The sequence below is a fragment of the Eptesicus fuscus genome, chromosome 11, assembly GCF_027574615.1.
Source record: "Eptesicus fuscus isolate TK198812 chromosome 11, DD_ASM_mEF_20220401, whole genome shotgun sequence".
Taxonomy (NCBI): Eukaryota; Metazoa; Chordata; class Mammalia; order Chiroptera; family Vespertilionidae; genus Eptesicus; species Eptesicus fuscus.
The window spans coordinates 57714583-57724254 of record NC_072483.1 but is presented as its reverse complement, the minus strand read 5'-3'; the positions used below and the strand labels follow the sequence as shown (position 1 = coordinate 57724254).

At 50.2% G+C, this 9672-nt stretch overlaps 1 long non-coding RNA gene across 1 annotated transcript; it reads left to right on the top strand.

Annotated features, from left to right (window-relative positions):
- Positions 1-5065: 5065 nt before the first annotated feature.
- On the top strand, positions 5066-8964 carry LOC129150801 (uncharacterized). The gene is made up of 3 exons (XR_008557535.1): positions 5066-5134; positions 6843-6924; positions 8940-8964. It is a non-coding gene; the product is annotated as an uncharacterized LOC129150801 (long non-coding RNA).
- The last annotated feature ends 708 nt before the right edge of the window (positions 8965-9672 follow it).

Sequence of the window (9672 nt, the reverse complement as noted above, 5' to 3'; positions counted from 1 at the left end):
GGAGCGCGGCATTGTAGCCCAGCGCGGGGCTCTCTGGGACACCGAGTCCCGCCGCTCCCTCCGGGCCCGGGCGTCCGCCGGAGTTGGACTACAAGTCCCGGCAGGCCACGGGGCGGGACGGTGTCGCGGCCAGCAGGAGCGCCGCGGGGCTCGCTGGGACTCCGAGTCCGGCTTCCTAAGAGGCTCTGAACTACGTCTCCCGGCAGGCCGCGGGGCAGGGGTGGTGCCAGGTCCTGGAGGCGGAGCCGGGTCCTGGAGGTGGGGCCAGGCCGGGCGCTGGTGGGGTAGGGCACGCCCTCCGCTCCTCCTTCTCTTCTTCCCCGCCTCTTCCTTCATTCTCCCCACCGCGCCCCCAACCACCCACGGTGGAGGCCGTGGGCCCTGCAGTGGCAACAGACCCAGTGTCCATGGAATGATGAAAGGACCGACGAATTGAGTCTGAAAAGGGAGCACAGTCTGACATCTGCTCCGACATGAAGGGACCTTGAGGACTGACACTCAGTGCATTAAGCCAGACAGAAGGACAAATGCTGTGTGACTCCACTGATCTGAGGTTCCTGGAGGAGTCAGGTTCACAAAGACAAATGAGTAGACGGTGGGGAACAGGGGTGGGGAGAGGGGGAGAATTAGTGTTTAATGGGGACAGAGTGTCAGTTTTGCAAAATCAAGAGTTATGGGGATGGATAGTAGTGATGGCTGCACAACCATGTGAATGTGCTTAACACAAATGAACACTATTACCATGGTAAATTTAGGGTTATGTGTATTTTACCACAGTTATAAATAAATTAAATGAGATTGAAAAAGGAATTAAGTTCTGCTCTGGAGTGTTGGCTCCTTTGTTTGAATGTCATGTACACCAAAAGGTGGCCAGTTCCATCCACGTCAGGGGACATACCCAGGTTTCAGGTTCAGTCCCTGGTTGGACCTCGTGCAGGAGGCAACCAATGGATGTTTCTCTCTCACATTCCTCTCTTTCTCTCTCTCCCTCTCTTCCTTCCTTGCTCTAAAAATCAATACAATTTTTTTAAAAATTTTTAAGCCCTGTTCAGTGTGCTCAGTTTGCACGCATGCACACACACACACACACACACATACTCCTGCGCAGGGAAGGGTCATGGGTTTCCATTCCCCACCAAGGGTCAAGGGCACGGTCAAAGGCACAGTACTGGGTTGCTGGTTCCATCCTCTGCCCCCTTGGGGCACGAGGAGGAGGCAACCAAAGGAAGTGTCTCTCTTACCTGATCTCTCCCTCCTTCCCTCCTTCCCTCCCTCCCTCTCTCTCAGGAGAAAAAAAATCAATGAGAAAAATATCCTCAGGTGAGGATTAACAAAAAAAATTTTTTTAAGGAATTAAGTTCTGACACATGCTACAACATGGAAGAACCTTGAAAACATTATGCTAAGGGAAATAAGCCAGTCACAACAAGACAAATACTGTATGATTCCACTCATATAAGGTGTCAACAATAGTCCCATTCAAGAGATAGAAAGTAGAATAGAGGTTTCCAGGGGCTTGGGGGTGAGGGAAATGGGGAGCTATTACTTAGTGGGTGCAGAGCTTCTGTTTGGGGTGATAAAAAGCCCTGGATATGGATAATGGTGATGGTTACACAACACTGAATATACTTAATGCCACTGAATTGTACACTTAAAATGTTTCAAATGGTAAATTTTATGTTATATAGATTTTACCACAAATAAAGAAAACCAAAGGTCCGGGTGAGGCCGTGCACCCCTGGATCCGGGTGAGGCCAGGTCCCGGGTCCGGGTGAGGCCGCGCCCCTGGATCTGGGTGAGGCTGGGTCCCGGGTCCGGATGAGGCTGCTCCCCTGGGTCTGGGTGAGGCCACGCGCCCCTGGGTCCGGGTGAGGCCACGTGCCCCTGGGTCTGGGTGAAGCTGGATCCCGGGTCCGGGTGAGGCCGTGCACCCCTGGATCCGGGTGAGGCCACGCGCCCCTGGGTCCGGGCGAGACCAAAGCAGAGGGAGTCGGACCTGCATTACCACCATTTGTCCACCATCCAGAGCTGAAAAGTCAGTGCCGACATGTACACATAAGGAACTGGTGGACATTGAAATTGGGTCTCAAAAGAACTGTTGGTCCAGAAAGAAACTCACTACAGACTGATTCATTTGCCTGTCAGCATAACTATTATTGCTCGTCTCACATTCAGTTCTTATAAGTATATTTCTAGTAACACATGATCTCACTCATCTAGGGGAAATGATGAACAACATAGACTGATGAACAAGAACAGACCCAGAAACAAGGAGGCATCGATCGGACTGTCGGGCCTCAGAGGGAGGGTAGGGGAAGGTGGGGGTAGGGGGAGAGATTAACCAAAGGACTTGTGTGCATGCATACGAGCCTAACCAATGGTTAAGGACAACAGGGGGGTGGGGGCATCCGTGGAGGGGTGTGGGATGGTAATGAAGGGATGAGGACAAATATGTGACACCTTAATCAATAAAGAAATTTTAAAAAAAAGAAAGAAAACCAAAGATAACTGGAGTTTCATCAACATTTTAAAACTTTGCTTTCAAAATGACTGTTACCAGAATGAAAATACAAGCAACAGACTGGGAGACAAAATGTGGAAATCACGTATCCAACTATATATAGAGAGGGGATATATAGAAAGCTCTCAAAACTCAGCAGTTAAAAGACAATTCAACAAGCAAAAGTTGAGACTAGATTTAAAGAGATAGTTCACCGCCGAAACCAGTTTGGCTCAGTGGATAGAGCGTTGGCCTTCGGACTGAAGGATCCCAGGTTCGATTCTGGTCAGGGGCATGTACCTTGGTTGCGGGCACGTCCCCTGTGGGGGGTGTGCTGGAGGCAGCTGATCGATGTTTCTCTCTCATCGATGTTTCTGGCTCTCTATCCCTCTCCCTTCCTTCCTCTCTGTAAAAAATCAATAAAATATATTTAAAAAAAAAAAAAAAAAGAGATAGTTCACCCAAGAGGATACCAGTATATGGATGGCAAACAGTGCATGAACAGATGTTCAACATCATCAACTCTCAGGGAAATGCAAATTAAAATGATGAGATACTAACTACACACATTAGAATAGCTAAAGTAAAAAATAATGCCCAGTAGTGTGGCTCAGTGGTTGAGCATCGACCCATGAACCAGGGCACATACCCAGGTTGTGGGCTCAATCCCCGGGGGCGGGGGGGGGGGTGCATGCGGGAGGCAGCCGATTAGTGCTTCTTTCTCATCAAAGTTTCTCTCCTCCCTTCCTCTCTCTCTCTAAAATCAATAAAAGCACATTTTTTAAAAAAAAACTGACACTATCAAGTGTTGACAAGGATAGGGTGACCAATCATTCTAGTTTTCCCAGGAGTTTCCTATTTTAACACTGCAAGTTCCACATCCCGGGAAGCCCGCTGCCCCACTCAGTCCTGGGCTAAGTAGGTGGTGGGTCACTAGGTCACTCCAGTGAGGAGGCCCAGGACTCTGGTGCATTGTAAATTGTGCAAATGCTACGTAGTGCAGCTCTCTAAACTTCAGGGGATTTATTGTGTTTTTATTTATTTGTTGTTGACAGCGTTGCAGATGTCCCCCATTTTTCCCCCCTTGCCCCCTTCACCCAGTCCCCATCCCACCCCAGGCCTTCACATTATTGTCTGTGTCCATGGGTTATGCATACATGAATATACATTCTTTGGTTAATCTCTTCCCGTCCTCTCCCCTGAGATCTGTCAGTCGGTTCCACGCATCCATGCCCTCTGGACCTATTTTGTTCATCAGTTTATTTTGTTCATTAAGATTCCACATATAACTGAGATCATGTGATATGTGTCTTTCTCTGGCTTATTTCGCTTAGTATAATAATCTCCAGGTCCATCCATGCTATTGAAAGGGGTAAGAGATCCTTTTATACCCAGCCTGGCATTTTTTTTAAAAATCGACTAGATACTTGACACATGAGCCAGTGTTCCCACTCTTGGGTATCCCCAGAGAAGAGAAAACTGGCCTTCACACAAAAGCCTGTGCATAGATGTCCACAGCACGTCTATCCCGGAGCCCCACGCCAGGAGGGACTTCCCGGAGGTCCTTCAGCCACAAGTGGGTAACCTGAGGTTCCGAACCGGAAATCGGCCACTGGTGCAGCCACTTCGGGTAACCTGAGGGACACGTGTGAGAGAAAGAGGCCAGTCCGAAAGGTCACGCAGTATGTGGTTCCATAGAGGAGACATTGTCAAGAGGACAAAAGCTGCGAGGGAACTGACCAGTGGTTCCCAGGGGTTAAGGAGCAGCCTGTAGCGGAGTGGCATGAGGGGCTCTGCCCTGGGTCCCACAAAGTTATCTGTATGTTGAACTCAGAGCTGAACACTAAAAAGGGCAATTTCACTGTACGTATTTTTAAAACAAAAATTAAAATAATTCCTCCATATCACAGATGGAGTCAGCATTCCACGTTCATACATGGGTGCCTGTACATAGACATATGATTTCATGTCTATGACTGCACACATAGACATATGATTTCATGTCTATGACTGCACACATAGACACATGATTTCATGTCTATGACTGCACACATAGACATATGATTTCATGTCTATGACTGCACACATAGACACATGATTTCATGTCTATGACTGCACACATAGACACATGATTTCATGTCTATGACTGCACACATAGACATATGATTTCATGTCTATGACTGCACACATAGACATATGATTTCATGTCTATGACTGCACACATAGACACATGATTTCATGTCTATGACTGCACACATAGACATATGATTTCATGTCTATGATTGTCAAGATCCCAATAAGGTCCGTGTGTCACCATTGGTTGGCTTGTTTCTTTTTTCCCCTTGCTATTTAGGTGCTAAAAAATCCCTCCCCTGTCCTGTGGAGGACCCCAGGCTGAACTTTGTAGATACACCCCCACACCCGCAAACCCTCTCCCCGCTCCCCACACCAGTTCACCTCTCAGACCCCTTCCTGTGACATCACAGTCAGACTTGAGGCTCTATTGTTTCCGCGAGGGGGCCCAGGTGACCTTTGTCAGGCTGCTCACACACCTCCAAGTGGGGGCACAGCAGCATGTCTTCCTGGAAAGTCCTGGAAACCAGGGTGTGCGAGGATGCCCAGCAGGCGCCCAGGGTGAGCCTGGCTCCGTGGCTGAGTGGTGCTGCCCTGAGGTTGTGCAGAAGACAGAGCCCACGATCCTGACCACGACCCCAACTCCCTTAGTCACCATGATTAATGACTTCCTCCCCCTGGAAGTCATGGGGAGCCAAGTCCTTGAGCACGAGCTCCACGGTGATCCGGGCGTGGCACCTTTACTTCCTAGCCCAGTGGTCGGCAAACTCATTAGTCAACAGCCAAATATCAACAGTACAACGATTGAAATTTCTTTTGAGAGCCAAATTTTTTAAACTTAAACTTCTTCTAACGCCACTTCTTCAAAATAGATTCGCCCAGGCCGTGGTATTTTGTGGAAGAGCCACACTCAAGGGGCCAAAGAGCCGCATGTGGCTCGCGAGCCGCAGTTTGCCGACCACGGTCCTAGACCACAGACTCCTGTTCTTGCTTGCTGGGGCTTTGATGTGACAGGGTAACAGACCCCTTTAGTTTGGAACACCTGCAGGGGAGAGAATGGTGAGGAGAAAGTCGGGCAGGGTGGCCCCCAGGGGTTGGGGGACACAGGTCCTCATGAGGGGCTGGCAGCAGGCCCAGGTTGGGGTGGGGGCTGCAGCTTGGAAGAGGCCAGGTGCAGGGTGAGGGGTGGGAAGAGCCAAGGGTACCAGGTTCTCAACACCTGGGTGGGAAAGAAAAGATGCCTGAGGGGGACCTGGGGCGCCTTCTGAACTTCAGAGGCTGGGCACCCCCCAGGCCCATCTCCACCACTGAGCCCAGCTGGAGCCCTGCTTGTGGGGGCGGGGCCAGGAGGTGGAGGCTTACCGCTGACCCCCTTGGAGGGCTTCTCTGCCCCCAGAGTTCAGGTTCTCCAGGGCCTCCCCAGTCCCAATGGCCCCAGGTAAAGCACAGTGTTTTCTCTCCCTGCCGCTCCCTCCAGCTCTGTGGCTTTTAATGATCCCAGTGGCTCAGTGGCCCTGGGGTCAGAACGCTGCTGGGAACCCGGGTTTGGGTCTGCGGTTGGATGAGGCATCCTGGAAGTTTCTGCCCAGAAGAAGGCTCTTCCCACCAACACTGGGGTTGAGCTGTCTCACCTTGGGAGTCAGGAACACAGCCTGTGGGGGGAGGCAGGCTAGGAGAAACCGCCTAGTCCTCGGACTTCCCCTTCCCCCTGGGAGTGGGTCCCCAAGGGTAAGGTGACCAGACATCCCGCTTTTGGCGGGACAGTCCCTATTTTTAACGTCCCGCGGCGTTTTTAAAAAGTCCCGATTTTTGGAAAGAATGCACGACAAGCTAGGGAACGGCGGGAGAACGGGAAGGGAATATACGGTTTTCGGCGGCCATGTGGCCATTTAGCCAGGATATGAGTTTTATATTATTTTTGTTAATTTTATAATGTTAAACTTTAATAATAACAAATAATTGTTGAGAACTGATTATCGAGAACTGCTTATCAAAGTTCGCATTGTTGATCAGTTGTTAGAATTCGACCACCATTGTTTGGACTTAATGAACAATGGCATTTTTTGGGATTGGCAACGACGAAAACATGTTGTAACTGTCTCTTAGATGATACACATCGTACTGTGTGCTAGTAAGCTAGTTAAACAAGTGATGTCATTACAAATCAGCTATTCAGATAATTTAGGTAAGTAATTTATTTATTTATTTCATAAATACATAAATTTTCTTGAATTTAGCAGACAGTACTCGTATTATTTATATTTTATAGTGGCGGCAAAAAGTCTAGCGCCGGCCTTGAAAGTGACACTTACGACTTACGTTACGGCAAATTCAGAGGAAAAATAATACAAGTTAGTATTGTTATTATTTAGAAAGAAATATAGGATTAAAATTAAAATAATTTTTAAAATATAGTTACTTTATAACAATCAAATTAATTTAATTTATAAACTAACAATAAAATATGTTCATGTAATTATGTACCTACTTACTGTGTTTTTAAGCAATATGTATATAATAATTTATAATATAATTTTAAATTATTTTTTTAGATTTTTAACATAATGAGTAAGAAAAGAGGATGCAAATTCAACGATGATCTAAGAAGTGAATTTCCTTTTTTTAAAAAAACCAAAAGCGATTACAATATAGACCAAATTTTTAATCAAGAACCTCCCCCCCGACCCCCCCAGTCAATGGTGTCCCGCTTTACCAATGTTAAAATCTGGTCACCTTACCCAAGGGACATCCCTGAACCAGGACCCTGAGACCCTGAACCAGGCAGGGGTACGTGGGGTGTGTCAGGAGGTCAGGAGCGTCCCTTGCATGTGTGACTGTGGACGAGGATGGGGGTGTGGTCTCATTATGGGACAGATGACCGCACAGCCACTGCGAGTGTCAGGGCGCCAGGGAAACACGCCCAGGACCCAGTGTTAGGTAAAAACCAGGTTTCAGGGCTGCACGGGAATTCTGTATAAATGTGTGCACATTATTTTGAGCTGAGAGGAAATAGGCCAAAATATTCACATTCCTTATCTCTGCACAGCACTCTGACTTTAAAATTTTTCTTCTTATATGCTTTTCTGATTTTGCAAGTATACTTTAGTGACCAGGTTTTACTGTTATAGTCACAAAAATATGTTGTCTTTGGCTGCTGGCCATGACTTTGAAATCTCAGAACAATACAGAGTGTTTCCAAACAACATATTTGTGCAGAAAGGCCTCCAGATCTCAGGAAGGGGGAAAAGGCAACAGAAAAAGAGCTCGTCGGGGGAAAAACAAGCATCCGACAGGAGGAAAAGGGCCCACTGGCCATTGTCCCTGCGGTGTCTGAACAGGGCCTGCTCCGTCCCTCACGCCCACGCAGGCTGCCGGCTGCCGGCCCCCGCGAAGGGGAGCCTTGGTCCCCAGTTCAGCCTCAGGGGGATCGTCAGGCTTCCACTACAGGAACCACGGCTTTGTGGGTTTGGGACACAGAATGTACAGCTGCCCCCCACCTGTGTCTCTCTCTTCGGGTACTTGTGACAGACTGGAGAGAGCTGGGTTAACCGGGGTCTGAGATTGCAGCCACGGGGAAAACCCTGTATGGTTTTTAGGGCCTTGTAAAGGGCAGCCTGAGGTCGCGGGGCCAAGACCAGGGGCCTTGCCACACTGCAGCCAGTGCAGGAGGCAGGTGGGTGCCCAGAGGTCTCCAGCCCTGGAGGGGTCAGTGCTGCCCTCTCTCAGGTCAGGCCCTGCGTTCCCGGCCCACCTGCTGCCCATGCCTCCTCCTCCTGCTCCCCGAACCCCCTCTCCCTGCTTGTCCCCGCCCCCGCCCCCCGGATCCCAGCCTCAGGGTCTCCCTCCAGCACAGTCTCTGCTGCCTCAAGCACAGGTGCTGAGGAGACAGCGCTGCTCTGGAGGGTTTGGTAGCTTTGGGGGATGGTGCCCAGTGCCCCCTCTCGGGTCCTCAGAGCTCACAGCAGCCTCAGGCCCTGCCCTGCACGGGAGAGCCAGGTCCCCAGCAGACCGCAGCCCCTTTCCTAGAGAGCCGTGTAAGCCTGGGAGAAGTGTTTGCCCCGCCCAAGGGCACTGTGCCCCTGCCAGTGTGCCGGCCGCCACGCCTCCAGTGTCCAGTGAGGCCCTGCAGAGTGGGCACCTCATGAACGTTCAGCAAAGAGATGAATGAATGACCCAGGGAAGGGGACAGTGTGGCTGCCTAGGCCTCCCTGGGTGCATGGGGAGGTCACCTACCACGGGGAGGGCCGAGCCAGGGTCCTCACAGCCCAGGTTGGGGTGCATTCTGGCACATTGAGGGCAGCACATGCTGGGTCACACAGCGTTTGCCAAGTGTGTGCTCCAGGATTCGCTCGTGTGTCCTTCGCAGAACCAGGGGAGCACGGGCCCCAGGCAGACCCACCCACATCCAGGTGGTCAAGAGGTAAGCCACGCCATCGTCACACCCTGTCATACATCACACTCCTCGAGGCCTCGGTCACATTCTCCTCTAGCCTCACACACAGCAAATCTTCACCTTCTACGACTGAATATACGTTTTGGAGACATTCAAACCCAGGTTAGTGAAGAGTGGGTGCTTTCAGGTGCCGCCCGGCCCCAGCCCCCCAACAGGCTGCCCGTTATATCTCCCTGGCAGCAGACCAGACACTCACTTTGCCGCATGCCCACCCCACGGAGCTCAAAGTCCTTGCCCTGTTCTGGTGCTCAAACCCTTGCAATGGGGTTCCACAGGGATCACGCTGTCCCCCAAACACTTCCTTAAAAATTTCTTTAGTAATTTGGGAGAGAGAGAGAGAGAGATTTGTTGATCCACCCATTCATGCATTCATTGGTTGCTTCTTGTATGTGCCCTGATTGGAGATTGAACCCACAACCTTGGTGTATCGGGATAATTCTCTAACCCAGCGGTTGCCAACTGGTGATCCGTGAGGTCCGAAAGGTTGGCGACCACTGCATCTAACCAACTGAGCTACCCCACCAGGACCCAAACATGTCATGATGGGGAGTTTTAAAAATGCCCCTTCCCATGCTGGCCGGCATGGCTCAATGGTTGAGTGTCGACCTATGAAACAGGAAGTCATGGTTTGATTCCCAGTCAGGGC